Source organism: Sapajus apella, unplaced genomic scaffold (genome assembly GCF_009761245.1).
Source record: "Sapajus apella isolate SASKATOON/1434 unplaced genomic scaffold, GSC_monkey_1.0 scaffold91, whole genome shotgun sequence".
Lineage (NCBI taxonomy): Eukaryota > Metazoa > Chordata > Mammalia > Primates > Cebidae > Sapajus > Sapajus apella.
Genome location: NW_022437031.1, coordinates 2,129,109 through 2,155,031, shown reverse-complemented (window position 1 = coordinate 2,155,031; position 25,923 = coordinate 2,129,109). Strand labels below are relative to the sequence as shown.

Genomic DNA, 25,923 nt, shown 5'->3' with positions numbered 1-25,923 from the left:
TTTGTAGTTGCTGGCTTTCAGATTGGGTCTCAAATCTTTCAGATTGATGTTCTGTTTGTTGATGATGAGGTTATTTCTGTTTCTTGGTTTTCCTTCTGACAGTCTGGCCCCTCTGCTGTAGGTCTGCTGAGGTTCACTCCAGGCTCTGCTTGCCTGGGGTTCACCTGCAGCAGCTGTTGAACAGCAAGGGTTGTTACCAGTTTTCTTCTTCTGCTATCTTTGTCCCAGACAGATACCCGCCTAGTGTCAATCTGATCTTTTATGAGGTGTCTTTTTGGATATATAGGGGTCAGGGAGCTGCTTGAGGAGACGGTCTCTTCTTTATAGGAGCTCAAATGGTGAGCTGTGAGCTCTGTTGTTGTTCATTCAGAGCTGCTGGGCAGGTATTTTTAGGTCTGCTGCAGCAGAACTGATAAACTGCTTTTTGTTCCCAGGTGCTCTGTCCCAGGGATTTAGGGCTTTATTTATGAGTTTTCGTTATGCTGCCGCCTTCTATTTTTTTTTTTCCTTCAGACTTGCCCAGCCGAGCAAGGAGGCAGCCTAGTCACTGTCGGCCTCTAGCAGCTTTGCTGAGCTGCTGTGGGCTCTGCCCCGCTGCCAAGTGAACTTCCCTGCAGTGCTGTTTATATGGGTGTAGTTAGAACTGCTTTGGCGATGGTGGTCCGCCTCTGTTGAGGGGGAGTCTCTTTGCTGTGACGGGTTGCCTTGGCAATGGTGGGTTGCCTTGGCAATGGCGGGCTGCCTCGGTAATGGCGGACGCCCCTCCCCCACAGAGCTGGACCATCCCGGGTCCAGCTGCGCTTGCTGTGAAACTCTCAATCCAGAGTTTCTGGTTGCTGTTCTTTTGTGGGGGTGGGGCCAGCCAAGCCTGATCGTCTGGCTCCCTGCCTCAGAGCCTTTTTTAAGTTGGTGTTCCAGTCGCCTGTTGAAGAGGTGCAGGGGTCTGTTTGTTTTCCCCTGCGGCCACTCACTGCGCTGGCTTAAACAGCGGCACTGAGGTTTGTGGTGCATTTTTTTTTTTGCCCTGGAATCTACTGACCTGGTTCTCTGCTCAGTCCCCTTTTTGAACCGGCGAATGCGCAACTTCCCGTGGCTCCAATCGCCAGCCAAAAGGGCACCTGGACCGGTGTGTTTTGTACGGAGAACCGCGGCTCCGGAGCACCGACAAAGCAGCCACGTGGGGCAAAGCAGCGGTGCCGGCCGGCACCGCCACGCTGGCTGAAACAGCCGCGCTGGCGACCGTGTATCTCCTCCGCCCAGGAATTTCCTAGTTTGTGGGCAATAAAAACGCGGCGTCCACTCACCCTCTGCGCTTTCACTGGGAGCTGCAATCCTGAGCTGTTCCTAAACGGCCGTCTTGGATCGTCTCTCCCTCAACCCAGAATTTCATATCCAGTCAAACTAAGCTTCATAAGTGAAGGAGAAATCAAATCCTTTAGGAACAAGCAACTGCTGAGAGACTTTGTTACCACCAGGCCTGCCTTACAGGAGCTCCTGAAGGAAGCACTAAACATGGAAAGGAACAACCAGTACCAGCCACTGCAAAAACATACCAAATTGTAGTGACCATTGACACTATGAAGAAACTACATCAACTAATGGGCAAAACAACCAGCTAGGATCAAAATGCCAGAATCAAATTCACACATAATATTAGCCTTACATGTAAATCGGCTAAATGCCCCAATTAAAAGACACAGACTGGCAAATTGGATAAAGAGTCAAGACCCTTTGGTGTGCTGTATTCAGGAAACCCATCTCACATGCAAAGACACACACAGGCTCAAAATAAAGGGATGGAAGAAGATTCACCAAGCAAATGGAAACCAAAAAAAGCAAGGTTGCAATCCTAGTCTCTGATAAAACAGACTTTATACCAGCAAAGATCAAAAGAGACAAAGAAGAGCATTATATAATGGTAAAGGGATCAATACAACAGCTAACTATCCTAAATATATATGCACCCAATACAGGAGCACCCAGATACATAAAGCAAGTTCTTAAAGACCTACAAAGAGACTGGACTCCCACATAATAATAGTGGGAGACTTTAATACCCCACTGTCAATATTAGACAGATCAACGAGACAGAAAATTAACAAGGACATCCAGGATTTGAACTCAGATATGGGCCCATAATAATTATGTTAAATCTGCTCTGCCTGTGCTTTACAAATGGAACAATAAAGCCTGGATGACAGCACATCGGTTTATAGCATGGTTTACTGAATAATTTAAGCCCACTATTGAGACCTACTTCTCTGAAAAAAAAGATTCCTCTCAAGATATTATTGCTCATTGAAAATACACCTAGTTATCCAAGAGCTCTGATGAATGTGTACAAAGAGACTAATATTGTTTTCATGCTTGCTAACATGACATCCCTTCTGCAGTCCACGAATCAAGGACTAATTTGGACTTTCAAGTCTTATTATTTAAGAAATACATTTCATAAATCAATGGCTGCCAGAGATAACAATTCCTCTTCTGGATCTTGAAAACTTTCTGGAAATGATCCATCATTTTAGAAGCAAATGTTAAGAACATTTTGCTTCACAGAAAAAGTTCAAAATATCAACATTAACAGGAATTTGAAAGAAGTGGATTCCAATCGTCATGGATTATTTTGACAGATGCAAGACTTCACCAGAATAAGTAACTAGATTTGGTAGTAACAGCAAAAGAACAGAATTAGAAGTGGAGACAGAGGTGTAATTGAATTGCTTCAATCTCATGATAAAACAATAATGGATGTGGAGTTTCCTCTTATGAATGAGCAAAGAACATGGTTTCTTGAGATGGAATCTACTCCGGGAGAAAATGCTAGGAAGACTGTGGAAACAACTTCAAAGAATTTAGAATATTACATAAACTTAGTTGATAAAGTATCAGTAGGGTTTGAGAGGACTGCCTCTAATTTAAAAGAAGTTCTACAGTGGGTAACATGTTGTCAAGCAGCATCACATGCTACAGAAAAACCTCTTGTTAAAGAAAAAGCCTATTGATGCAACAAACTTCCTTTTTTGTCTTATTTTAAGAAAATGATGTTGCCACTCCCACCTTCAGAAACCATCACCCTAATCAGTCAGTAGCTACACACATGAAGGAACAATCCTCCACCAGCAAAAGGATTACAACTCACTGACAGTTCAAGTGATTCTTAGCATTTTATTTACTAATAAAGTATTTCTTAATGAAAAGAGTTAAGATTTTTTTAGACATAGTGCTATTGCACACTTAAGAGGCTGATGTACAGTATAAACATAACTTTTTTTTTTAAGTAGGGATGGAGACCTTGCTACGTTGCCCAGCCTAGTATCAAACTCCTGAGCTCAAGTAATCCCCCCAGCTTGACCTCCCAAAGTGCTGAGATTACAGGCGTGAGCCACCACTCCTGGCCATAAACATGAATTTTATATGTACTAGTAAACCAAAAATGTATATGACTCACTTTATTGTGATATTCCCTTTATTGTGGTAGTCTGGAACTGAATGTCCAATATCTGTGAGGTGTGACTGTATATATGTATTTGTGTGTGTGTGTGTCTATATCTTCATAATCTAATTTTCACTTTCCCCACTACTGCTACCCTAATCCAACTATTTTCTATCACCTGGGTTACTATAACATCCTTTTTAATTGGTCTCCCTGCTTATTCTCTTGCTCTTTCACTGTGGAAGCCAGATTATTCTCTTTACATATAAATCAAACCAAGTTAAGATTCTCTCTTTACATATAAATCAAATCAAAACACCCTCTCTCAATTTTTCAATGCCTTTCCATCACATAGAGTAAAATTCCAATTTCCTATTTTGTCCTACAAAAGTCTATATGATTTGGCCTCTAAATATATCTCTGACCTTATTTTCTCCCACTGTTTCCCTCACTTTCTATATTCTGGATACATTAGCCTCCTTGCTATTCAATGAGCATACCAAGCAGGCTCCAACCTCAGCGCCTTTACATATTCTATTCCTTCTGCCTGAAATGTTCTTCCTCCAGATATTCACGTGTCCTACCCCATTGCTCCATTCAGGTCTTTGCTTAATGTCACCCCATCAGATATCCTTTCTTGACCACTGTATCTAGAATAGCATCATCTATTGCTCCTTAACCCCTTATCTTGTTTTATCAGCCTTATAGCTCTTATCATTATCTGATGTTATATATTACACATTATTTGTGTATTCACTATGCGTATCATCCTTTAGATTGCAAACTTCATGAGTGTAGGGATTTTGTTCTGTTTAGCACTATATTCCTAATGCCTAAAACTGGGCTGTGCATGTAGCAACGCTCAATAAATGTTGAATGAATGTATAGATCAAAAGGGAAAAACTGATTTGGTTACAATATAGGTTTCCCAGTAGCAAAGATATCATATTTATATCATTGCTTCTTTAATTGTAGCAAGTTTATGCTATATAATCAAAATAATTATTTGTTCTTCAAATATTTTGTTTTTATATATCTTTAAAAAATTTGTTTTTGAAAAAATCAGATATTACCTATGGACTTCTGATATTATTTCGGTTTCACCATAATGACATGGGGAAATGGTTTTGCTTTTCCTCTTTATTTACTTTGCTTAGATAAAAATATCTATCAAACATTGCTGCATATTTTATGAGACTTCTTTTAAAGTGTATTAACATTTTATCAGATACTCTGGTTAGTGAGATGCTAGTATCCAGGAAAAACTAGAAACCACAAGGTTCAGATTGTGTCACAGCTTTTTAATTAATATTTTGTGTTAATTTATAAAATAAATACAATGATAAAATTATATAAATTTATGTATATAAACCTTGGATATGTTTTTATACTTTTATTAATTATCGCTGGGCCTCAATTTGCTTCTCCTTAAAGTAAGGAGGGTAGATAATATGACCTCTAATATTCTTTATTGTTCTATGAATGAAAATAAGCATACGGCAAATGTGCTGTATTCTGCTTTTTTTTTTTTTTTTTTTAAGAAACATACATGTGTCTTTATATAGTTTATTCCCTGCGCCACAGTTTATACTTAATGGTAGGTACTATTTGAGATTCTGTTTAGCCCACAGTCTTCCCTTTTCTGGGAACTGTATGTCCCCTCACTTAGATCTTGCCTCTCTAGCCATGGATAGTCAGATCCTGGCTGGACATAAAACCCAACAGTGTCAATCAGAATTGGGAATTGGAAATACTGAGTCTCTTCTGATTGCCTGAATTTACAATGTATAAACTTGGGGTCTCTTAGATAAACAAGGTTTGGCTGTGTGCTGAGGGAGTGAGAAAAATGAAATAGACATACTGAAAGAAACAGATATAAACAGATGACCCCACAGCCCTAAGTGTGGTGAAGGAAAAGAGAAAGAGGGAGAAAAATTCCCTTAGCTATGGACAGCTCTTCAACCTAGTTCAAGTTTCTTATGTACCTAGACTATACTTTCTGCTCTTTCTTTTTACTCTTATACTTAACATAAACTCTTTTTTTCTTTAAGCTAGTTTGAAGTAGATCTTTATTATTTGCAACTAAAAATCTTTAATCAAGACACACAAAACTGGGTCAGTGGTCCACAAACAATTATGTACAACCTAAAACTCTGGGCATCTTATGCAAAGCATCCCAGCCTCAGTGTCGTTACATACTTGAATTAATCCTTAGTAATTAGAAAATTCATTAGCCAAGATATTGTATTCCATAGCCTTTAGTTAACTGAGTCTCTAAGACTATCTAGATTAGAAATATTCATATTCAAATGTAAATACAAAATTATCTTTCAAAATCAAAAGATTTTAATTTTTTTTCTAAGCTCATAGTCCCATTACCCCAGATTACTAAGAATCATTTGATTTCAGTAATTCCTATTCTGCATTCATTGTTCAGCTATGAGAAAACTGTTACGTGAATACTCAGTCTCTCTTCCTCTCATCCATAAATACACAGGGTCAAGTTTTTTCACACATGTCATAGGAATGGAAAAGGGGGTGGGAGACAGAGAAAAATTATAATTAGTTTTCCAAACAGCTAAGTTTTTATCCTAGTTTATCCAATAACTTCTGTGTTATTCCTTCCCTTGCTCTTACTTTTAAGATCTAAAATCTATAAGTAAAGAGCAATGAGTTACACAATAGAGGCACATTATCACTACTGTGAAAGGTATGAAGCAAAGAACTAGCTTTTTCCCCTCCTAAAAGAGCATGAGTAGTAAATAACATGCCTCTAGCAACCCTAGCATTAGGTGTAGATGTGCTCTATGGACAGCCTCACCCTAGGTCAAGTCTTTAACAAGTTAAACCTGTAACTTAAACAAGTTAACCAGACTGGAAGTTCCAGTTTATTGTCAGAATTTCATCTCAGAACATCAGAAATGCTGGATTTTAGTGCTTCTTGCATTATAACATAAATAAAACAAATCAGTACCAATATGCATGCACTCATGATATGATTATTATTTCAGAATTGGGGAAGAAGAAGGTTCTGAAGTTTTAGAACTTTTAGAGCTGCAGCAACACCATCAACATATAAAGACTACTAAGTGTAACTTTTAATGCACACTTTACTTTCATATTCTGATGAATTGATAGGAAGAGTTTGTAAGTGCACAGAATTTACATGCAGATAATATTGCTACTGCAGTTTTTAAAACATATGAAAGCAGTTTACTATAACCTACCTCGATTTTGCTTACATTAAGTGACGTTCAAATCCCTTTTCTTGTAAACAGCCCAATACAATTAATAGCTATAATCAGTTATAGAGCACTTAAAAGATGTTTTTAAATACACAAAACCTAGATGTTTCTGCCTTTATCCATCTTAGAACCTATTTTAATTCAGTATCAGTATGCAGATACCCAGTAAAGAAGCTCCAATATTGCCTAACCTCTGGCAGGACTCTGGCTGCTTCTCCTGCATAGTGTAATTCACTTTTAGCATGACTACTATATATATCTAGCCTATAACAAGTTCTTGATTAGTGGGCCCTGAGTTAATAAAATTAATTCATAAATAATTAATAATTAATTGCTTTAATAATTTAATTATTTAATAATTAATAATATTTAATAATTTAATATTAAATAATTATTTAATAATTAATAATTTTATTTATTATTTAATAATAAATAGAATTATTACTGTAATTTGGACCCCACTGATTCAGAATTTGTAATAAATCAGAAAAAAAGCTGAAATTAAAATGACTTTAGGGTTATTTTTGCATAAATAGTTTGCTAAACAAATTTTAAAACAAGATAGTAGAAAGGAGATTAAAACTACTTAAAAGAACAAATGTGGCTGGGCGGGGTGGCTCACACTTGTAATCCCAGCACTTTGGAAGGTCAAACTGGGCTGATCACTTGAACTCAGGAGTTCAAGACCCGCCTAGGCCACATGGAGAAACCTGGTCTCTGCTGAAAATAGAAAAACTAGCCAGCCATAGTGGTGCACACCCGTAGTTCCAACTACTCAGGAAGTTGAAGTGGGAGGATCGCTTGAGCCTGGGAGGTAGAAGTTGCAGTAACCTGAGGTTGCGCCACTGCACTCCAGCCTGGGCAACAAAGTAAGACCCTGTCTCAAACCCTTCCCCCAACCAAAAAAAAAAAAAAAAAGCTAAACAACGCTTCTAAGCATCTTAAATACTTTAGAAATATGTCTTTACATATAATCCATTGATACACTAACCACAAATCATTCTCATATATCTTATGAGAAATAAGATCTTATTCGAACAAGATACCTTAGGTATCTTGTCCTAATCCTGGTTAATACATGTACAAGAAAACCATGAAAACTGCAGTTCATAAAAAATATTCTAAAATTCAAAGCTTCACCCATTTTAGTACTTGTTCTCCCTAACTTCTTGCAAATTAAGAAAAATTTGAAACATATAAAGTGTAAGACTCATTTTCTCATACTCCTTGTTTTTTTTTCCTTGTTTTTTTTTGTTTCTATAGAATCACAGGTATCTGAACCAATATGGTATCAACAACTATATAATCCAAGATTAAATCTACTGATAGTAAGCAAAAAAAAAAAAAAAAAAAAAAAAAAACAAAAAAACAGTTAATAATGATAGCGTTAAAAGCATGCAGGAAGAGAAACAGAATATAAGGATCTATGTGCACATTTAAAGATTAAACTCAGCAATAACCATTACATGTATTAGTACATAATATATACCCAGCCCTGCAAAGGACAAAGAGCAACTTTAAAGTAATGAGACTGCCTTATACAGGACCTGTGGAGTCAAATTTATTACTTATGTCACACCCCATATGTCAACTAGTACTCAGTTTGAAAGAAAAATAAAATTAGTTCCAAATAGATGGTAAAAAAATGTCACATAATATAAAAATAACTATTTGAATTCATCTGATGAAAGATACTATATAAATACAAAGCAGTAGTAATATGACAGCCTGGAAGAATAAATAAGATATTCCTCTTTATTTTAAAATGAAAAAGATCCTAAGTATAACTACATAAAGTTTACATGGTAAAAACACAATGAGGAAACCAGAAAGAATCCAAATGAAAGGACCCCTACTTTTATGCCAGAAGGACCCAGCCCCTTGTGATATTTTACTTCCCAGAGTAAAGAAAACAAATTATTTTGAAATAGAAACCTAGTGATTCAAAAATTATCTAACTTAGCCACAGTATTTTAAAAGAACCTGAGAATTCTTCCTATCAATACTACTTCCAGTCAAATCACCCAGTTCTAAATGCAGTTTTTCCAGTATGGGTTTGGCTTTTTAGACAATCACAGAAAATCTTTCCTGAATAACTTTATAAAAAGATAGATATCTTTTGTGAAACCCATTTAAGGACCAAAGTAGTAGCTCAAGAGTGACAGTGAGAACAAATCAATATCCACAGTAGTTAAGAAAATTAAAAGCGAGGTATAGAAAGTGAGCATAATGAGAAGCTATGTAATTCAAGGCTGTGAAAGGTTATAGAGATACTAACACTTACTGTACAATGACTTTAAGTGAATATTAGTTTTTAAATATATCCATTTTTCTCATTATTAATCATGTTAAAATTCGATTTCAGGTTTCCGTTAATATTTATTGCATGTTAAAAATTGTTACAAAAAAACTTCTTACAGTAGAATACTATTAATAACAAAGTTAATCTCCCTATCAAATCCCAGTGGTGCACTTGTCAATAGGAAAATAAGAATGAGTCAGACTACAAGGGAACTTTGGATACCAATAGCCTAAAGGGGATTAACAATTCATAAGATATGATATTGAGAGAATGATAACTGTGTATGAGACAGTTCCTGTGGATATTAGTTTACAACTTGTATACGAAGATTTTTGTTTTATTTTCTTTGTGGATACCACACTTTAAGAAAGAATTCTAGTATCCGCTTTTTTTTCCTACACTGAATTGGTTATTGGTATCTTTCACTTAGTGAAAAACATTATGTTCCAGGAAAACTTGCTCTTAAAAAGAATTGCCAGGAAAATGTCATTTGTCTCATAAACTTCCATCATACAATTGAGAGATGTGTACTTAGCGGGGAAAATTTTTAGTCCATTGATACAATAAAGATCATACTTTAGAATATAATAATAATTTTAAAACTACACATTTAAGGAAAATTATAACTTATAGATGAATCATTGGTACTCATTGTAATACTGTTCTACCTCCAGAATCAGTCATTAGGTAAAAATACTGAGAATGACTCTATTTTACTTAACAGAAAATGACAGTTCTTTACCCTATTTTACATGCTGCCACCACTGAAGTTTAGCAATTTAACTAACATATGTACCTGCCTTAAATCACCATACTACTTACAATTTGACATACAAGGTAATGTTAATTTTCTTGGCAGTTTCCCTCCTCTTTCCAAAGATCATCCCTTTGATACTGGCATAAGCAGTTAATACCAGAAATGCACAATACTTACTTAACAAAAATGACTTACTCCAATGCCTTCTGCATATATTTTATTATCTGTTAACTGGTTAATTTCCAACAATAATAATAGCTATTTGCTGGCTGTGTCAGTATAGACCATTCTGTTCTCTAATAACTTGCTTACTTAACTAATAGCTGATGTTCTAAGTAGAGAATGTTCAAAATAACAATTATATTTGTTGATCCTAGAAACTATTAGTTACTGTGAATTAAAGTTAACTTTAATCAAAGACTACTGCTGGCAGCAAAAGATACCAAATAAAAGGTACAAAAGGTATACAGAAGCCTCAAAAATTTCAAGTTCAAGTATATTGTTCCTGAGAGTAAATCTGTGAATTCTTTATATTTGGAATTCTAATATGTGAATTTCTGTTAGGAGACATACCTCTCTACGGATGTAATAACTCCATATCTTGTTATTTTCCTATGTGTAAATATCGATTTACAAAGGTTGACTAAAACCTAGGAAACATTAGTCATCTGACTAATTTTCAATATAGCAGAAGGTTGTTAGAAATGTACCAAAATAAGCTTTGCAGAGGTTTGTAATTGCAGTGTAAATATTGATGTTAGTTGCCAATTATTAACACATATATTCGTAATAACATGATATTAGAACTTTGACAGATATCAATTTGTGGAACTCTGACATACCCCTCCCTTTGTTTTCAGAAAATGATAGCAATAGCATACTAAATGTGGTACTAAAAATTAAGTTATCATATGCTAATGAATTAAAGTGAATGTTGCTTATAAAATTTCCCTAATTTATTTTATCAAGAAATAGTCTTTGGGGCATATTAATAATCTATGGTTGTACTAATCAGACCAGTGTTGTATGAAACATTCAGAATATAACTGTCTCTTAGTAAACAGTAAAAAAATGTGCAGGTTACAGAAACATGTGAACTTACATTCTCACTTGCCTCAGGATATACAATGATTATTTTAAAGCCTGACTTCTATAGCATGTACATCTGTGAAATTGTTTATATTTAATATGTTAATTTAGTGCATAGTTTATCATAGAAAATTATGCCCACTAAAAAGAAGTTAATTGCCACTGATAGTCCTCTCCACCTTTAGGTTAATCTAGGAGAATAATATGCACAAAGATTAGAAAATCAAGAGCCTTAGCTCATGCTATGCTGAACTCTTCCTCCTTCTAAGAAAGCTTATACTTCTATTAAAAGCCAAATCAAATATGACTTTGTCTACAAACCTTTCTCAGACAAATCCAGCCTATGGTAATCTACCTTTGTTCTTAACTATTTTAGTCCTTATTCAATATAACTCTATGTTCCAATTGTTGACGATGTCTCATATACGTATCTTCCTTTTTCCAACTGGTAAGCAATTTACCCATTGGTAATTTATCAATGAGTAAGCAATTTACCCAACTGGTAAACTAATGTTTCTGTTCTATTCTCCACAATACCTAGTACAGTAGTAGGGATTCATTAGAAACTACAAAATAAAAACTTGTTTAAAGTCAATTAAAAAAAAAAAAACTTCATTCTAGAGTTCACTGATCAAGTGCCTTGATAGCATTTGCAAAATAAGCCATCAATTTTGTTTTATAACATGGTTATGACACCCTAGGTAAATGCTCTTAAGAGTATGTGGCACCTTCATAGCCATACTCATTTCAATGGAATACTAGATTGGATTCAAATTACTGCCAAGTTCTCAACTATGTGAAGGTAAAGAGCAAATATTCATATGATACACTATTATTTCAAATAATTCAGACTTGAATTCATCAAAAGCTTTTCCAAAACAACAACAACAAAAATTTACCTTTGGAATCTAGCAACTAGAGGCATGTCAACTTGCTAATGCACAAAACAAACAATACTCTCTGAGGTCCAAGATTATTTTGCAGTGGTACTAGAATTATATTGTGCTTTAAACCATATCCCAAAGAACCTCAAACAACATGAAAGCTGCCAAAGCAAAGCATTTTATCCCAAACTACCAAAGTTTGCAGTCTTGACAGATTCACCCAATAAATGTATCTAATCATAAATAGCATGTATATATCTTTTAAAAAAACTTTAGCTCAAAAAGGTTTACAAAAAAAGTAAATTTAGCTTTTCCATTATTACACTTCTTTCTCGTCATGTCTCATCAGATAAAAGAAAACTCAAATGGCTTAAAAACCAATAGGGAGGGAAAAGAACCCATCGTTTATTGTCTGCTCACAGAACTATCTTACAATCAAAATTACTAATCTAAATTCAGTAAACTTTTGATACACCTATCAATTGTGAACTGTAATTTTTTTCAACCATTTACTTTTAAGGAAGCAACCTCATTCATCAAAGATAATGTTGCTAATTTTCAAAAAAGCACCTCACAAGTTTAGAAACTCGTCTAATCACCTTGTCCAGAATATCACTTCAGGTGCCTCATGCCAATGTTTTCTAGAAGTGACTATCTTCAACTGCAGACTACCTCAGGAAAAACATATATATATATATCTCACAACCCATCCTCGCCTTTATTTGGGATATTTTAGGTTTCATAATCATATTTATAATAACAAAGAAGTATGCCATTCTGGATGAAGAGTAGTTTGTAAAACCAGTTTCCCCTACTATCAATCAGCCATTCTGCCTACTTCTCAAGTTTGATGGTACTTTAGAAGTAGAGTATGTGTTTGTTGTATTATTTTTATTACTTAATATAAGTACTATCTTCCTAACTTACATGTCAGGAGTGAGAAGCCAGGCACAAGGCTTTCGGGAGCTCTCCGCAAACGAGAAGCAACAACACTGAAAAGTAAGGGGCCACTCCAGCTATCTGTTCAAGCCTTGAGGCATGGAGCGACAGCAGCCGGGGGAATGGGCTGCTGAGAAGCCCGCGGTCAGGCTGAGCCTCCTGAGAGCGAGAGCGAGAGCCAGAAGCAGAGCAAGGGGAAAGGGACGAGCACGGCACTGGAAGAGTCTGTCCACGAATCAGGAACCAGGCTGCGTGACTGTACGTAGAATTATCAGCATCTATGGCATCTAAGAAGCAAAGCCAGGCCTTAGGCACCCACCCCGCATTCCTGGACGCCAGGGTTGAGACCAAAAAGTGATGGCTCTGAGAAGGAAAACTACCTCGAAGGGAATAGAGAGCCGCGAGCAGATGTGGGAGAGGCGTCAGAAGCTTTTGCACGAGAAAGCAACGCTTCGCTCGCCTCCCGGGGCCCCGGAGGCCGGAAAGGCACCCTAGCACCGAGCGAGTGCGGTGCCACTACTCACCCCTACTCTTCTAGGGTCCCCGTCGTCGCCCTGCTCGACGCAGCCCCTGCAGGGGGGGAGCCCCTCCCCCGCCTGCCGCCGGGGGTGGGCTCGGCGGGCGAGAGAAGGCGGCGGCGCAGGTGTCCAAGAGCCGGGGCCAGAGAGGAGCTGGGTGCAAGGGAGGCAGCTTGGTGCCTTGCGCTCCGTGGCGCCGCCAACTTCACCACCATCGACGTAGAGGGACGAGGGGAGGCGATGGGGGACAGGCGCTTGCTCAGCGGCCCGGACCCTCCTGGGGTACTAGGCCTTAGTCTCTGGCGGGACCGCTGTCCCCAGTCCCCTCAACGACGCGACCCCCAGGCCTGATTCCCGTCCCTCGGCCCCCGTGGCCACAGAGCAGCGGCGGCTCCCTCTTGGGGCCGCGGTCGCAGCTGCATCCTCCTGCTCCTCCTCCTCTGGCGCCGCTGCCTACACACACAGCCCCGGCTCGGTTACCGCCGCGGCGCCCGACCGCCGTTGCCTAGCAACCGTGCGCATGCGCCCCACCCCTGTCGGCGACTGCTGCCACCGCTGGCGCCACTGTCGGAGCTCAGACCAGCAGGCCTGCGACCTAGAAAGTGCTCAAAACCCCACTTCCTAAGGCCTAGAAGGAGCGACGTGAAGGTAAGGTTGGGTGAGGAGAGGTCCAGGATGCTCTGCAATTCGAGAGGCCCGAGGACTTAGGATACGACCGTCTCCCAGCTCCTCAACAGGCACTTCTGCAGTTAAGAGTGACAGTTCCAACAACTTCACTACTTATTTATCTCATTGCCTTTTGTCTTTTATTTGTTATTTTATTTGCCTTTTATTCTATTTGCCTACTTGTCTTGCCTCATCCAATTCAACCTTCACAAGGGCTGCCAGGGTAATTTTCTAAATAACTTCTCTGACCATGTCATTCGTCTGCATAACTCAGGTGGTTAAGGGTCATCTGCCTTAATAGGGCCTAACAGTTCTTGACTACTGCAACAGCATCCTCTCTGGTTTCCTTGCCTTTAGACTTGCCTTCCTGCAATTTGTTCTCATACCTCTACCAGTGATCAAATGAAAATCTAATCTCACTTTCCTCTGGTTTAGAGAATGGACTTTGGAATTACAGCCAAATTTGAATTTCTGCTCCACCACCAAGCCCTGATTTTTGAGACAGAGTTTCATTCTGTCGCCCAGGCTGGAATGCAGTGGTGCCATCTCGGCTCACTGCAACCTCCACCTCCCGAGTTCAAGAGATTCTCCTGCCTCAGCCTCCTGAGTAGCTAGAACTACAGGCGCGAGCCACACGCTCAGCTAATTTTTTGTATTTTTGATAGAGATAGGGTTTCACCATGTTGGCCAGGCTGGTCTGGAACTCCTGACCTCAAGTGATCTGCCCGCCTCCACCTCCCAAAGTGCTGGGATTACAGGCGTGAGCCACTGTGCCTGGCCTGAGCTAAGATTCTTAACCTGTCTGAATCAATTTCCTTATCAGTAAAATGGTGATAATTATAGTACCTATAGAGTAGCTATGAGAATTAAATGGAAGAGTGAATGTAAAGCACTTAACATATATAACTTAAACTGTGACTCAGATTAAACACTTAGTAAAACTTGGAGTTATTTTTCAATAGATGCATTATCGGTAATAGAGGAGAAAGTACAGATTCCCTAGCTTAACATTCAAAGTACTCTAAGATCTTACCTCTGTTTTTTCTAACCCCAGTTCCTTCCACTCCCCCTTAGGCACCCAGCCACAGACCAGTTTTTAACCTTTTCTGAGATACATCTAGATCTATAAAGTACTTAGACATATTTCCCAAAGGTTCACCTGGGTAAAAAATTCGCGTAAACCCTCCAGTTAATGATCATGTAAATATCCAGTGATTCTTCCAAAACTACACTTTTTAATTTTAAAATATTGACACTGAGAATGACATGTAGGCAATGACTATGTACAAACTTGTGTGATTTTCTAGGGGGCTTATTTACTTAATCTTTTTGAAATTAGGCTTGGAGTTTCTGTATTAAACTTAATACAATGTATAAACATATTTACAAAATGTGTCCTGCTGGATGCTTATTTAATAAAAGATTTAAACATTTTAGAAAGTGTAAAAATAATAGCTGTGCCATGTGTAAGAACTCTAAGAAACCTTAGAATAAGTGCCAGTGAAGCATTAGTGGAGGGCCAGGTGCAGTGGCTCACACCTGTAATCCCAGCACTTTGGGAGGATGAGGTGGGTGGATTACCTGAGACCATGAGTTCAAGATCAGCCTGGCCAACATGGCAAAACCCCTCCTCTACTAAAAATACAAAACTTAGCCAGGCACGTTAGCACATGCCTGTAATCCCAGCTACTCAGGAGGCTGAGGCAGGAGAATCGCTTGAACCTGGGAGGTGGAAGCTACAGCAAGCCTAGATACCCCATTGCACTCCATCCTGGGTGACAGAGTGAGACTCTATCTCAAAAAAAAAAAAAAGAAAGAAAGAAAGAAAAGAAAAGAAAAGAAACATTAGAGGAGAGCTCAAACGAACTGTAAAACTGAAATGAAATTTTATACGGACCAGCCAAAAAATACTGAAGAAAGAGGAGAAAAATTGGAAAGGCAAAAAAGGGTGAATCACCCTAGAACTAATTAAATAGAAATATCAGATTAGAGATCATAAACAAGCTGTAACCAATGTGGAAGACCATAACATAGGAAATACATATTACAAGTGTGAATGTGACAATAAGCTTGGATAGAGTTCTCACACAGCTCCTACCTTTCCTTCCATATGGAACAGGCATGCCTTTCAGGTTCAGAGGAAAACAATTCCCTGGTATTCAGCCTTTTCCAATGACCATCAGTAACTCACAGGGACAGACTTTTGACAAAACTTGCTTATATCTTCTAAAACCTGTATTTTGCCACATAAAACTTGTATTATCTGTTTACATATTGAACTAATGACATTCTATCACATATATTTTTTAACAGTGAATAGAGGAATACATATATAAAATGCTGCTAGTCATCTTTAATTCTTCTGTGTTTCTTTCTAGATAGAGAACTGTGTCACTGCTGTACTTAAACTCCTTCTGTATCTTTCTTGGAGTTTCAAGATAAAAATCTTTACTCCTTTGCCCACATTAGTGCATCTGCCTTTACTATGATAGAAAGGTAAAAACTCCAACAAACAGACTTCTCCATATCAATATGTAATAAAAGAAGGCTGATTTATTATTGAGTAAGCACAACAGAGTACATGCATATAAGTCGGCTTCAACAGACTGCAAATTCAAAATAAAATTCTACACAACTTATATATCAAAACAGATAACAAGTCCACTTAAGAATTGAGATAACTATTTGTTTAGTTAATTGAATTCTTCCAACGGAATAGTAAAACTTTTCTTACCTTCCCAAAAATACTTCTAGTCCTCCTGAAAGACGAATGGTTACACCTTGAGACGGGCTCCTACATCAACTTTTAAGACATGTCTTTCCATTTCAAAGAGAAATGTACCTTGATCTTGGAAATATGTGTACATTATAAAACTGGAGACTGAGACTCTGTAATCTCTGGAGAGATTTATCTACATTCCAAAAGTTAGAGAAAGGATAAAGGTTCACTCTCTCCCCCAAAGAGATATGCTAAGAAGCTAAGGGGGAGAAAATAGTCTCTTTCACCTTATTCACCTTCTTTTCTTTTTATTTTGTTTTCCTTATTCACCTTCATTTACCTTTACAATTACAAATCAGTGAGTTCTTCAAAAACAGAACTCTGTGCTGGCACAGTAGATGCACCTCGTAAACTAAGAGTAGACCTTTCTTAAATAAATAAAATCATAGAAGGTGTCAACAGATGAATGGGAATTTGCCAGAAGGGGATAAAAAAATTCCATGCAAGTGAAAAAGTATATTCAAAAGCCCAGAAAATTTGAAAATGCATGATGTGTTCAGCAAAAGTAAAAAAGTTTGACTTACACATATTATCTGTATTTATAGGCTGGGAAGTGTAAAAGTATAATGGAGTTGAATATAGAGAAGTAGGTTGAGCAGAGATTGTGAAATGCCTTGTATGGCATGCCAAAGTTTGGAAAAGGTCTACATCTGATGGCTAAATATGGTGTTAAAGAAAAAATTTTCATGATATTTGTTAAAGATGGTAAGAAAGACTTAATTCAAGAAGGATTATTGTTACAGAGTTTTACCATAGGGGAGAGAGATGAGGCTCAACTCTGACTCCAACAAGGTGGGGGAGTAACATTTGTAAGTGGGAATTTATAACCAAGGAGCAGGGTGAGGGCATCAGTTAATGAAAAATTACTAAGAGGAAACATTAAGTCTAGGGGAATTCTTGCTAAATCAATATGATGGGAATCTTGCTAAAGGCAGACCAGGATAATACGATATCAGGAGTGGGAGATGAGGAATCTAATAATATATCCAGAATGATCAGATACCACAGATAGGGGATTTCCACTAAACTGACTCAGCAGGATTCTTGCTAAAACTGAACTAAGCAAGCCGAGGACAGAGCCCGTGGTCAGGGCTTAGTTGAGAAGAAGACTCAGAAGAGCCTGACTCAAATTTGGTCAAGGAGAGAGTCTTCGTCAAAGGCAAATTACTTGTTTAGGGGTCTAGCACAAATATTAGACAGTGCTCCAGCCCCAAAGAGCATATAATCTAATGGTGCAAGAAGACAAGTTAATAAATAATTTACATAAATGAAATCATAAACTGACAGATGTATTTGAGGGGGAGGGTATAAGATTGGAAACAGACTTTAAGTAACATTACTGAGAAAGCTCTTTGGATGATTTCATCTTAACATATGATATAAAGGGTCAGCCGGGCACAGTGGCTCACTCCTGTAAGCCACTGTAAGTGGCTGCTCCAGCCTGGGCAACATGGCGAAACTCTGTCTCTACAAAAAAAATACAAAAATTAGCTTGGTGTGGTGGCATGTGCCTGTAGTCCCAGCTACTCACAAAGCTGAGGTGGGAGGATGACTTAAGCCCAGGAGACAGAGGTTGCAGTGAACTACGATTACACCACTGCACTCAAGTCTGGGCAACAGAGCCAGACCCTGTCTCAAAAAAGAAAAAATTAAAGAGTCTCCAGAATTGAAGTAATTCCTAGAATTTCAATACTTCAACCCTTTTTGTCTATATGCTATAGATCTTCATCCTTTGTTCACTGTTTCCATTCAAACTCCTCTGAAGAAAATCACTATGACCTTTTAATGCAAACTGATGTTACCACAGATTTAGCTTCTCATCTCAGAACTACTTGGCAATTCTTTCTCTTGGTCAGTCCTTCTCCAATTCTCCTCAGCTACTATTCTAAACCTCAACCAGTCTCTAATAAGACAGATGACCTCATTCTTCACTCAGCAAACCCAACACCCAATGGGTGACTTTATTACCTGTGTTCCTAAAAAAAAAAAAAAAAAAAAAAAAAAAAAAAAAAAAAAAAAAAATTACAGGTAACAAATTTTCTCACCTACAATCTGCATCTGCTCCCATATTATACCTTTATTCCTCCAGTCTAACAGACTAAATCTTCTATTTGAGTTCCTGATCTTTGTCTCATCTAGCCCCTTAGAGGTCTTACCCACTTTCTGTCTCATGTACCTTAAAACTCTCCCTCCCAACTACATCATTTTCCTCAACCTGTAAACATACTCAAGACTCTTCTATTCTTAAAAGACATACTTTCCTTTGATCCTGGAGCCTTCTTAAGTTTCCTAGAAATGTCTCCTGTTACCCTATCACATTTCCTTCTCACTCAAAGGTCTCGAAGCGGTTATCTTACATTCACTGCTTCTATTTATTCTCTTCCCATTTACCTTCCAACCATTGTAATAGGGATTTTACTTCCACCACTCCACTAAACCTATTTTGTTAAGAACACCAGTTACTGACAAATTTCCCTATGCAATGGACACTTTTCAGTACATTTGTTATTGGACCTCACTGCTGCATATGACAGTATGGATCACTTTGGTCTGCTTGAAATTTTCTGCTTCACTTGTTTCCAGACATACATTCTCTTTGTTCTTTTCCTTCCTCTTTATCTTTTTTATTTATGTAAGTTTCATGGTCTCTTCTCTTTCAATCTACCCTGAAAATGTTAGTTCTCCCCCCCCATAGTTACACTCTTGGCCTATTTCTTTTATTCCACTCTCAATGCTCTATTACCTGCACATGGATGACTTTAAAATCTATATTACTAGCTCAGACCTCTCCATCCTGAGATCCAGCTAAATAGATCCAACTGTCCACTCGACATCCTCACTTGGATGCCACCCAAGCAGTTCAGATTCAACCTGTCCATGCTTGAATGTATTTTCCCATGCTAATGGTTATTTTTCTTTTTGGGGGTAGATTTCCAAAACAATTTCCCCAAAAGGAGGCCAGGTGAAGTGGCTCATACCTGTAACCTCAGCACTTTTCAAGGATGAGGGGAATGGATCAGGAGTTTGAGACCAGCCTGAGCAACATGGTGAAACCCTGACTCTACTAAAAATACAAAAAATAGCCAGGAGTGGCTCACATCTGTGGTCCCAGCTACTTGTGAGACTGAGGCATGAGAATCACTTGAACCTGAGAGGCAGAGGTTGCAGTGAGCCAGGATGGCGCCACTGCACTCCAGGCTGGTTGCACTCCAGCCTGCACTCCAGCCAGGAAAAAAAAAAAAAAAAAATTCCCCAAATGGAGACCCTGGTATTGTCAAATAATGATTTAACCTTCTCACAGAAACAGATGAAATGACTACATTATGACCGTTTTATGTGAGTCAAGCTAAGACTTCTGTACCTTTTCCTGAAAAATAAGCTGTATATATGCACCAGGGAAGAATAAGTTAAATCACTAGAATTGAAGCTTCATGAAGACAGGGATTCTTGTCTGCTTTGTTCACTGCTGTATCTCTCATGCTTAGAATAGTACCTGCCACATAGTAGGCTCTCAATAAATCTTTGTCAAATAAATGAATGGATGAATTTGTATACCCTCTTCTTAAAGGCCCTTTGGGAATTCCACCAGATTGTAGCAGCTAGCTAGCTAGTGGGATAGCTGGCTAGATAGAAACAGATAGATGTAAATATATATCCATAGATTAGGGAGACATGTATCTTTTCGTGTCTGAAATACGACAAAAGGAAATTATAACTGCACTTCACCCAGATTTCTGCCTATTGAAAGTAAAGAAAAAAGGAGGGAAGGAGGGATAAAAACACTTTATCTGCCTCTTGGAATAGCCATTTGGTAGTTCTTCAGCTCTTCCAGATGCTCAGATCTCTGCTTTAGGAAAAACTCCTCTGTAGTATGCCTTCAATTTTTGGATGAGAAATGTCATCTTCTGGAATCAGGACAATTCAGGCAACTGAACATGCCCACTTCCAACAGAAGGTTGATCTGGACCTCCTTTGGCATCATATTCAATAGTGAATAAAGGATACGTGAAACCCTTTGCCTGAGCTTTGTCTCTTGGTGTGCTGAAATTTCTGTCTCAATGAGACAAAACGAAGCAAAGTATGATCTAATCCCAAGACTGGATGCACTTCCAAGTTTGGCAGGCCCCCAACAGTCCTATAGTCCCTCTCTGTATAGGTGTATTTTATCTTGTCTCCCAAACCAAAAACATAAAGGTCACCTCAGACTCTCTCTTCTAACCTCCTACATCTAATTAAGTTAATAAGCCCTGCTGATTCTATCTCCTAAATACCTCTCATATTCATTTATTTTTCCTTTACACTTGTACCACCACCAGTTTGCATTAATTTATTTAGTCCCTCATTATTTTTTTCAGGAGTATTTCAGAAACTTCCTAATCAAGCTCCTTACCTTTACTCTTACCTCTCTTCCAAACCATCTTCTGCACTGACTCTTGAATAAGTTATCTAAAAATACAAACCTTACCATATTCTCTCCCTGCTTAAAAAAATTTCAGATCTAGTCCCCATTCCTTATTGATTACACTTCAAGCTCCACATTGCTTTTCATAATCTGTCTCTTTTCCAGTCGTGTCCTCTACTGTTCTCTGCATTCCACTTCATGCCCGGGAATCTAATATAACTTTTAAGTATCCTGGGCTGAGCATCGCCCTTCTGAGAGTTTCTCTTTCCATCACCTCCATCATAATGTTACTGTAGAAGATTTTATGTAATGTGACCCATTGGCCACAGTTAGCCAATTGGTGGAATTATCATATAGTCCTTCCTTGGGAATCTGGAATCTAGACTAACAGATTTCATCCTGGTCTGGTAGCTTTCTTATGATAAGCAGCATAAACTTCATAGCTGTTGGCAGCAGCCATTTTTCTACCATATGGTCTGGGGGAAAAGAAAATGCTGGCCTGCTATAAAAGATTAAGCAGAAACACAGAGATATGCAGCAATAGGAGAGGGAGAGAGAGTCCAGATAGCAGTTGTGTTCCTAGCTGCAGCTTATTCCTTGAAGCCCACCTGCCTTCTTGTTTTTGGGCTCCATAAGACACTCCTCTATCCTTGTGCTAAATTCCTTTTGTTGCTTAAGCTAGTTTGAACTGAATAGCTGTACAAACATTCTGCTCTTCCATATCATACTGCTTGGTTAGCTCTTTTGTATCTTTGCTTATTCTTTCCCCTTTGCCTGAAAAACAGTAGTTCTTTCCACAACTGTTTTGCCTAATTCCTATTTGTAATGGCCCTTTACCTGTATCAGGAAGGTACCTTTCTACTCAGCCCTTACTTCATTCCTTCCTCCCAAAGGGGAAATATTTATATTATAGGTCACTTGGCATGACGCTGATTAGGTCAGATTTAATAAAGGGTGGGATTGATATTGCAAATAGGTCTCATTCCCATTCATGGTCCTTCCATTCCTATTCCTCCTCTCCCCCTGTAAGAGGTCCAGGGCCTACCTAGAGGCAGTTTCAGCAATGTTCCCGCCCCCCTCCACCCCGTATCTAAGAATGTGTGGCTGGTTCAGAGAACAGTAACATTTGGATTTGAGCTTGGGGACAGGAATTCCATTAAGGCTTCAGGTGAGCCACTTTTTAATCACACTTTCCCATAGCTCTACACAGAAAATATTTTGTGCAGCATCTTATGTTTAGTAATCAGAGTTGCAGCTGGTAGTTGGAGGGAAAGAGATTCTCTCCTGAAGTAGGAAATCCTTGGGAAATGTGGACTGAAGAGGCAGCTGCACTTAAGCTAGATTAGAAGACGGAGTTCCACATGGAGAAAGCAAAATTCTCCTTATGGCCATCTAGGAAACTCCCTCTATGGATAAAAAAGGATTTTGGTTTACATATTTTGGGGCATTGATTGGAGGGATTGCATCTTGCTTTCTTCAATCCTACTCTCTCACTCAGAGCTGAGGAGTAGTATATTTCTTCAGACAGATCACATCTTGTTGTGGCAGGAATTTAAATGGTAGGAGAAATGTTTATGTTGCCATTTAGATAATCAAAGTCTGGGGAATTCAAAATCTGAAGGAAAGCAATACCATTATGGATGTTTGATAAATGTCAATAGTAGCAGCGCAGAGCTAGTAAAGATTTGGGGCTTGAGCACCATATTGAGACCTCATCTCTACCAAATATTTTTAAAAACTAGCCAGGCATGATGGTGATCACCTGTGGTCCCAGCTACTTGGGAGGCCGCAGTGGGAGGATGGCTTGAGCCTAGGAGGTGGAGGCTGCCCTGAGCTGTAATTGTGCCACTGCACCACAGCTTGGGTGACAGAGCGAGATCCTGACTCAAAACACAAACAAAAAACAAACAAACAAAAAATGGATTTGGGATTTCATGAAGCTTTTAGAGAATAAATATGGCAGCTCAACTGCTTTCTTCACAGACAATTTATCTCAGTTGAATTTTATTTTACTTTATTTTCAGCTTTTGTTTTAGATACAGGTGGTACATGTGTAGGATTGTAATATTGATATATTGGATCCAAGTAATGAGCATAATACTCAATAGGTGGTTCTTCGACCCAAGCACCTCTCCTTTTCTCCCCTTTCTAGCAGGTTACAATGTCTGTTATTCTCAGGATTATGTTTATGTCTACTCAATGTTTAGCTCCCACTTACAAGTGAGAATATGTGGTATTTGGTTTTCTGTTTCTACATTAATTCACTTAGGATTGTGGCCTCTAGCTCCATCCATGTTGCTACAAAAGACATGATATCATTGTATTTTATGGCTATGCAGTATTGGTCTTTGATAGTGTGAATAGTGTGGTGATTAACATACAAGTGCATATGGTTTGTGGGTTTTTTTTTTTTTTTTTTTTGGTATAGTGATCTATATTCTTTTGGGTAAATACCCAGTAATGTGATTGTTGGGTCAAATGGTAGCTCTTCTTTAAGTTCTTTGAGACATCTCCACAGAGGCTGAACTATTAATAATTTATATTCCCACCAACAGTGTATAAGTGTTCCCTTTTCTCTGCATCCTCACCAGCATCTGTTGTTTTTTGACTTTTTAATAATAGCCATTCTGACTGGTATGAGATGGTATCTCATGGTGGTTTTGATTTGCATTTCTCTGATGACTAGTGGTGATGAACATCTTTTCATGTTTGTTGGTGGCCCGTATGTTGTCTTTTGAGAAGGGTCTGTTTATGTTTTTGCTCACTTTTTAGCAGAATTATTTAGTTTTTGCTTGTTGATTAAAGTTCCTTTTAGATTCTGGGTATTACACCCTTGTCAGATACATAGTTTGTGACTATTTTATCCCATTCTGTGAGCTCTCTGTTTATTGGTGTTTTCTTTTGCTATGCAGAAGTTCTTTAGATACTTGCATTGGTGATTCAGTGGTAGAATTCTCAGTTGAATTTTATTTGATGGGTTATAGACACTGCACACTTAGCACAAATTGACAGGCATACAGATGAAGTTAAAACCCCAATTTTTTTTCTGTTTCTCCCTCTACTCTCGTTATCTGAACAATACGGCTGGTAACAGCAATATGATAATGTTATTTTTGCTTAAGATTGCTGTAAGCACTTGATCCTGCATTTTATGATTATTGAACCAGAACTTGAGAAAAGTGGTATCCAAGGGAGACTTGAATTTGTATCATTCCAACTTCAGAAGTGCTAGAAGAGTTACAACCCTAGTGAAATATAGCCAAGCATGCATCTGTTTAAGGAAATCAGACTCCACCCAGGAATCTGTGTGAAACCTCCTCTTGCTGAGATAAAGCAAAATAATAAATTGAAGAGAAAATCATTTTTGGCTTTAATTTCTTTGGAAATTGAATTTCTACATAGTAAATAGATTTCAGCATGAAACTTTAGATTTGCAAAAACATAATATTTAGAGTGGTTTCATATTGTTCAAATGTATCTGATATTGCTGGGCTAATGTTGCATTATTTGGAGTATGCTACCATGCATTACTCATCGAACCAGGTTGGACAATTATAGATATGCATAATTTGGTATGTGAACTAAAATAACAGGTAAATGTTTGAACTGCTGTGCAGCTTTGGTCCTAGGAGGATAAACAAAATAATTAATGAGTGTTAAGGAGACGGTGTTAGAAAAGGAGGGGCAGAACTTCTCTGATAGTCCATGGGTCTTCCCTCACAAGGGGAATGGTTATCGCTGACTGTCATCTTACTATTAAGGCCCAAAGAGATAGGAGAAAAAAATGCAGAATAAGGGGAGAGGAGTCTCAATGCCTCTTCTCACATCAGAAATAACTCTAACAGATGGTTCCCACATATTTTCCTATTATTTTCTTCCCTCTTTCTAAACAAAAGTTAACATCAATCAATCAGAATGTGAGACATGCCTGGATCACATTTACTTGTAGGCTGAAGAATGGGAACCCTGGAATACAGACCAGGCAGCTGGGCAAACCTTGGTCTCAGCTGCTCCTTCTTCCATTTTGCTGGGATCATCAAAGTTCATTCTTTTTAGCTATGTGTACCTGATAGAAAGGTAATATTTTTATTCATCCTGAGTTACAGAAATACTAGACTCTCTTAGAACTCTAGGTATGTGCTTCATATCAGGTTTCCCAGAACTCTGTATTAGACATATTGAGCCCTAGTCCAACTTATAATAACATGATACTCTGTTTCCAATTTTTTAATTGTCCTGTTCTCAGGAAACAGTTGAAAAGGAAGAGTAAGGCAGAATCTGGGCATTCTTGGTTATTCTATCCAAAACCAACAAAATCTCTTTACATTCCCAGTATTATTTGTCTTCTAACTTTGTTCTAGCAAGTACTTGTGGGATTACCTACTCCAAAACTCTCTCTAAAAATCTGCTCTCACCTTTTTTTGTCCATCCTACAACCTACATGGTTACAATAAGAGTTGTTATATTATTACAACATGATCATACTCCCTAAACATAGTTGATTAAACTAGGGGATAAGTACATTATTTCAGGCAGGCCAATCAGAACTTTCCCTAGGGTAAAGAAGCAGCATCAGCTGCTTCTGTCTCTTTTTTCAGAAGAGCAAAAACTTTTCCATATGCTTTACCAGCTGATTCTCCCTTATGATCATTGGTTGAAACTGGGTGCATGGCCACCTTGATTTGAAGAAAGCTGGAAAAGTTCCACCTTCTCACCTGAAGCTGGCCACATTGACGGTCAAAACAAATTTAAGGCTCTGTTGGCAAGGAATATAAGGGGAATGGGTATTAGGAAGACACTTAACAGGGTCTGCCTTGTTAATATATTTATTTGTTGATATAATGCAAAAATAAATTTGCTAAATATAAACCTAGCTGCCTTGTAAGGAGAGTAATTCATTTTTAAA

At 38.2% G+C, this 25,923-nt stretch overlaps 2 protein-coding genes across 3 annotated transcripts in view; one reads left to right on the top strand and one right to left on the bottom strand.

The window, feature by feature from the left end:
- ZC3H12B (zinc finger CCCH-type containing 12B) overlaps positions 1–13,638 on the bottom strand; it is a 504,463-nt gene extending 490,825 nt beyond the window's left edge. For both annotated transcript variants that reach the window (XM_032255797.1, XM_032255798.1), the window contains exon 1: positions 13,177–13,638. The gene's annotated coding sequence lies outside the window, so the exon portion shown is untranslated. The remainder of the gene's footprint in view (positions 1–13,176) is intronic.
- Positions 13,639–13,702: 64 nt separating this feature from the next.
- The window catches only part of ZC4H2 (zinc finger C4H2-type containing), a 116,240-nt gene continuing 104,019 nt past the window's right edge, over positions 13,703–25,923 (top strand). Inside the window, exon 1 of the mRNA XM_032255803.1 lies at positions 13,703–13,818. The gene's annotated coding sequence lies outside the window, so the exon portion shown is untranslated. The remainder of the gene's footprint in view (positions 13,819–25,923) is intronic.